The sequence below is a fragment of the Entelurus aequoreus genome, linkage group LG23 (genome assembly GCF_033978785.1).
Source record: "Entelurus aequoreus isolate RoL-2023_Sb linkage group LG23, RoL_Eaeq_v1.1, whole genome shotgun sequence".
Taxonomy (NCBI): Eukaryota; Metazoa; Chordata; class Actinopteri; order Syngnathiformes; family Syngnathidae; genus Entelurus; species Entelurus aequoreus.
Window position 1 is genome coordinate 7,619,434 of NC_084753.1, and position 6,649 is coordinate 7,626,082.

At 40.0% G+C, this 6,649-nt stretch overlaps 1 protein-coding gene across 1 annotated transcript in view; it reads right to left on the reverse strand.

The window, feature by feature from the left end:
- Positions 1 to 4,801: 4,801 nt before the first annotated feature.
- The window catches only part of LOC133641068 (serine dehydratase-like), a 26,466-nt gene continuing 24,618 nt past the window's right edge, over positions 4,802 to 6,649 (reverse strand). The window contains exon 10 of the mRNA XM_062034902.1: positions 4,802 to 5,568. The gene's annotated coding sequence lies outside the window, so the exon portion shown is untranslated. The remainder of the gene's footprint in view (positions 5,569 to 6,649) is intronic.

The window sequence follows — 6,649 nt, forward strand, 5'->3', positions numbered from 1 at the left end:
GGAGGGGCGGACCACTGCAAGTCAGAGCGGGGGGGGGGTCAGAGGGGGCTTCCATCCATTGATTATCAAATAATAATTAAAAACGGTCGCTTATAAAATAATAATAAAAAATGGTCGTTTATAAAATAATAATAAAAAATGGTCATTTACAAAATAATAATTAAAAATAGTCGTTTATAAATTAATAATTAAAATGGTCTTTTATAAAATAATTAAAAACGGTTGTAAATGAGTTGTATTGAAATAATAATTAAAAATGCCATCCATCTTCTTCCGCTTATCCGAGGTCGGGTCGCGGGGGCAGCAGCCTAAACAGGGAAGCCCAGACTTCCCTCTCCCCAGCCACTTCATCCAGCTCTTCCCGGGGGATCCCGAGGCATTCCCAGGCCAGCCGGGAGACATAGTCTTCCCAACGTGTCCTGGGTCTTCCCCGTGGCCTCCTACCGGTTGGACGTGGCCTACACTTCTCCCTAGGGAGGTGTTCGGGTGGCATCCTGACCAGATGCCCGAACCATCTCATCTGGCTCCTCTCCATGTGGAGGAGCAGCGGCTCCCCCCGGTTGACAGAGCTTCTCACCCTATCTCTAAGGGAGAGCCCCGCCACCCGGCGGAGGAAACTCATTTCGGCCGCTTGTACCCGTGATCTTGTCCTTTCGGTCATAACCCAAAGCTCATGACCATAGGTGAGGATGGGAACGTAGATCGATTGGTAAATTGAGAGCTTTGCCTTCTGGCTCAGCTCCTTCTTCACCACAACGGATCGATACAGCGTCCGCATTACTGAAGACGCCGCACCGATCCGCCTGTCCATCTCACCATCCACTCTTCCCTCATTCGTGAACAAGACTCCTAGGTACTTGAACTCCTCCACTTGGGGCAGGGTCTCCTCCCCAACCCGGAGATGGCACTCCACCCTTTTCCGGGCGAGAACTGGACTCGGACTTGGAGGTGCTGATTCTCATCCCAGTCGTTTCACACTCTGCTGTGAACCGATCCAGTGGGAGTTGAAGATCCTGGCCAGATGAAGCCATCAGGACCACATCATCTGCAAAAAGCAGAGACCTAATCCTGCAGCCACCAAACCGGATCCCCTCAACGCCTTGACTGCGCCTAGAAATTCTGTCCATAAAAGTTATGAACAGAATGGGTGACAAAGGGCAGCCTTGGCGGAGTCCAACCCTCACTGGAAACGTGTCCGACTTACTGCCGGCAATGCGGACCAAGCTCTGACACTGATCGTACAGGGAGCGGACCGCCACAATCAGACAGTCCGATACCCCATACTCTCTGAGCACTCTCCACAGGAGGAACACGGTCGAATGCCTTCTCCAAGTCCACAAAACACATGTAGACTGGTTGGGAAAACTCCCATGCACCCTCAAGGACCTTGCCGAGAGTATAGAGCTGGTCCACAGTTCCACGACCAGGACGAAAACCACACTGTTCCTCCTGAATCCGAGGTTCGACTATGCGGCGTAGCCTCCTCTCCAGTACACCTGAATAGACCTTACCGAGAATGCTGAGGAGTGTGAACCCATGATAGTTGGAACACACCCTCCGGTTCCCCTTCTTAAAGAGAGGAACCACCACCCCGGTCTGCCAATCCAGAGGTACCGCCCCCGATGTCCACGTGATGCTGCAGAGTCTTGTCAACCAAGACAGCCCAACAGCATCCAGAGCCTTAAGGAACTCTGGGTGGGTCTCATCCACCCCCGGGGCCTTGCCACCGAGGAGCTTTTTAACTACCTCAGCCCCAGAAATAGAAGAGCCCACCAAAGATTCCCCAGGCACTGCTTCCTCATAGGAAGACGTGTTGGTGGGATTGAGGAGGTCTTCGAAGTATTCCCTCCACCGATCCACAACATCCGCAGTCGAGGTCAGCAGAACACCATCCTCACCATACACCGTGTTGATAGTGAACTGCTTCCCCTTCCTGAGGCGGTGGATGGTGGTCCAGAATCGCTTCGAAGCTGTCCGGAAGTCGTTTTCCATGGCTTCCCCGAACTCCTCCAATGTCCGAGTTTTTGTCTCTGCCACCGCTGAAGCCGCACACCGCTTGGCCTGTCGGTACCTGTCCGCTGCCTCAGGAGTCCTATGAGCCAAAAGAACCCGATAGGACTCCTTCTTCAGCTTGACGGCATCCCTCACCGCCGGTGTCCACCAATGGGTTCCAGGATTACCGCCACGACAGGCACCAACTACCTTGCGGCCACAGCTCCAATCAGCCGCCTCGACAATAGAGGTGCGGAACATGGTCCAATCGGACTCAATGTCCAGCACCTCCTTCGTGACATGTTCAAAGTTCTTCCGGAGGTGGGAATTGAAACTCTCTCTGACAAGAGACTCTACCAGACGGTCCCAGCAGACCCTCACAATGCGTTTGGGCCTGCCAGGTCTGTCCGGCATCCTCCCCCACCATCGCAGCCAACTCACCACCAGGTTGAAAGCTCCGCCCCTCTCTTCACCCGAGTGTCCAAAACATGAGGCCGCAAATCCGATAACACAACTACAAAGTCGATCATGGAACTGCGGCTGAGGGTGTCCTGGTGCCAAGTGCACATACGGACACCCTTACGCTTGAACATGGTGTTTGTTATGGACAATCCGTGACGGGCACAAAAGTCCAATAACAAAACACCACTCGGGGTTCAGATTAAAAATGGTCGTTTATAAGATAATAATTAAAATGGTCGTTTATAAAATAATAATAAAAAATGGTCGTTTATAAAATAATAATTAAAATGGTCGTTTATAAGATAATAATTAAAAAGGGTCCTTTATAAAAATAATAATTAAAATGGTCGTTTATAAAATAATAATTAAAAATGGTCGTTTATAAGATAATTATTAAACTGGTCGTTTATAAGATAATAATTAAAAAGGGTCGTTTATGAAATAATAATTAAAATGGTCGTTTATAAAATAATAATAAAAAATGGTCGTTTATAAAATAATAATTAAAATGGTCGTTTATAAAATAATAATTAAAATGGTCGTTTATAAAATAATAATAAAAAATGGTCGTTTATAAAATAATAATTAAAATGGTCGTTTATAAGATAATAATTAAAAAGGGTCCTTTATAAAAAATAATAATTAAAATGGTCGTTTATAAAATAATAATTAAAAATGGTCGTTTATAAGATAATTATTAAACTGGTCGTTTATAAAATAATAATTAAAAATAGTCGTTTATAAAATAATAATTAAATTGTCAACTTAAAGAACTCCGTTGACAATTTTGTATCATAAATAATATATTGGATAACAACAGCATATGTTGGTAAACTACAATCATTCCTTTTATTCTTATTTGGGGTTTTTTTCAAACATTTTTTTAAGAAGAAATATAAAAACAACAATCATAAAAAGTGTTGAGTTTGTGTGTCTGTGAACTTTGCAGACACAACCAAAGGATAGCAGAATTTAACAAAAGTTCAATCTGTATCACAAATGTTTGTCTTGCCTGTGAGTGATGCTGTGCAACCGGTGCATGGACGCCTGTGCGGGGGCCTCCAACCTCCATGGCCCCTGGGCTCCAGCTGCAATCAAATATTCATACTAACTGGAATGTTCCGTCAGCAGGACGTTGTCTTCCAGCTGTGCTGCAGGAAGGAGGGGCTACAGGCAGAGTTGGCAGGCAAATCACAGGTGGGTTAAATCAGCAGACAATACACAAACAGTTGAAGAGTGTTCAGTCACCAGAAAGCTTGAAAAAAGACGTCAAACTGGCCCCAGACTGAGTGACAGAGGGCAAAAGGGATGAGAAGACACAGTCATGTGACACAAACTAGGCCAAAAACAAGACATTGATTACAGGTTGTTGTTTTTTTAAGATGACAACTCTAAAGTGTCAGTTTAATTAGCACACACAATATCAAAGTCATCTTTATTGTCCATTTTTCAACGTGTGCTGGAAGAAGACTACTTTTCTCTCTGAACTACATGTGTGACATGACTAGGCGGAAACATCTAATGACAATTTAGATGTACAAGATTTACATGAGAATAAACACAAAAGTGCATTTTGGAAAAAAAACACAACCACAAATGTGCAAGATCCCCAAAAAAGGCAACAACAACAACAACTACTTCCTGTCTTAACATCAAACTGACCTCTGAGCAGTTCTCGCTATTTTCTAGAATCAACATGTGCACCAAGACTGTCAATCTCTACTTATATATATATATATATATATATATATATATATATATATATATATATATATATATATATATATATATATATATATATATATATATATATATATATATATATATATATATATATATATATATGTATGTATATATAAAAAGTATATGTATAAGTACATATATGTATATATATATATGTACATATACATATATACGTACAACTATATATACATACATATACATATATATATATATATATATATACATATACATACATATACTGTATGTACATATACATATATGTACATATTAATTAATATATGTATATGTACATATATATATATGTACATATACATATATATATATATATATACACATATATACGTACATATATATATATATATACACGTACATATATATACATATACATATATATACATATACATACACATATATATACATACATATATACATGTACATATACTGTATATACACACACATACATACATACTTACTGTACATACATACATACATACAAATATATATATATATATATATATATATATATATATATATATATATATATATATATATATATATATATATGTATATATATATATATATATATATATATAAAGCCCAGAAAGGCAAGAGGAGATCCAGAGGGGTTCCAGGGAGTCGAGACACACATCTCGACGACGCGTGAAGCTGGAGGACGACACAACACCAGAGACAGTGAACACGACGGGGAGAGAGCACAGGGAGAGAGGTAGGAGAAGGCTGGAGACGTGTGGGCTTACTGTACTGGTACAACAAGCTACGTTCTGGCACTGGATCTCAAGACGCGCTGGCTTCTGAAGGCAGGTCACTCATTACGGGCAGGATGAGAGGCAGCAGGAGTGTGACCCATAACACAGATCTAGTCTTGACATGGTGCAGCACCAAACAAGTCAATATAGAAGATACTTAGCATAAATGTACTCTCTCCATGGGGGGAAACATAACATTAGACTCATAAATATGAGTCAGTCTGCAGGAAGGTTGTTGTTGTTGTTGTTGTTTTCTGCAGCAAAAACACCACATGCACAACACAAAAGAAGAACATTGATGTGGATACATGTGGACCGCTTTTTGCTCATGTACATGTTTTATGAACACATGAATATGTTCTCCACTGGAACAAATACATGCTCTTAATGTTGCTTTATGGCCAAAACCCCATGTGATGAGACACTGAGGAGAATCCTTAGTTCCACATGTGGCCACGGTTCCTCACACCTGATCAATGACATCCTGGATCACGCTGCCTCTAGATCCTTCTCAAGGCTGCGAGGAAGCATTTCTATGACAACAAGATGGAGATGCAGTGATGAGAGCAGCTGAGGACATCTGAGCAGCTGCAGCTAAAAATAACTGCAAGTGAAGAAGGAAGTGCTTAGTTAGTATGTTCATATCTTACATATGGAGTAGTGGTCAATACAACTCATATTTTACATCTGGAGTAGTGGTCAATACAACTCATATTTTACATATGGAGTAGTGGTCAATACAACTCATATTTTACATATGGAGTAGTGGTCAATACAACTCATATTTTACATCTGGAGTAGTGGTCAATACAACTCATATTTTACATATGGAGTATTGGTCAATATAACTCATATTTTACATATGGAGTAGTGGTCAATACAACTCATATTTTACATCTGGAGTAGTGGTCAATACAACTCATATTTTACATATGGAGTATTGGTCAATACAACTCATATTTTACATATGGAGTAGTGGTCAATACAACTCATATTTTACATCTGGAGAAGTGGTCAATACAACTTATATTTTACATATGGAGTATTGGTCAATACAACTCATATTTTACATATGGAGTAGTGGTCAATACAACTCATATTTTACATATGGAGTATTGGTCAATATAACTCATATTTTACATCTGGAGTATTGGTCAATGTAACTCATATTTTACATATGGAGTAGTGGTCAATACAACTCATATTTTACATCTGGAGTAGTGGTCAATACAACTCATATTTTACATCTGGAGTAGTGGTCAATACAACTCATATTTTACATGTGGAGTAGTGGTCAATATAACTCATATTTTACATCTGGAGTAGTGGTCAATATAACTCATATTTTACATATGGAGTAGTGGTCAATACAACTCATATTTTACATCTGGAGTAGTGGTCAATATAACTCATATTTTACATATGGAGTAGTGGTCAATACAACTCATATTTTACATATGGAGTAGTGGTCAATACAACTTATATTTTACATATGGAGTAGTGGTCAATATAACTCATATTTTACATATGGAGTAGTGGTCAATAAAACTCATATTTTACATCTGGAGTAGTGGTCAATATAACTCATATTTTACATGTGGAGTAGTGGTCAATATAACTCATATTTTACATCTGGAGTAGTGGTCAATATAAGTCATATTTTACATATGGAGTAGTGGTCAATA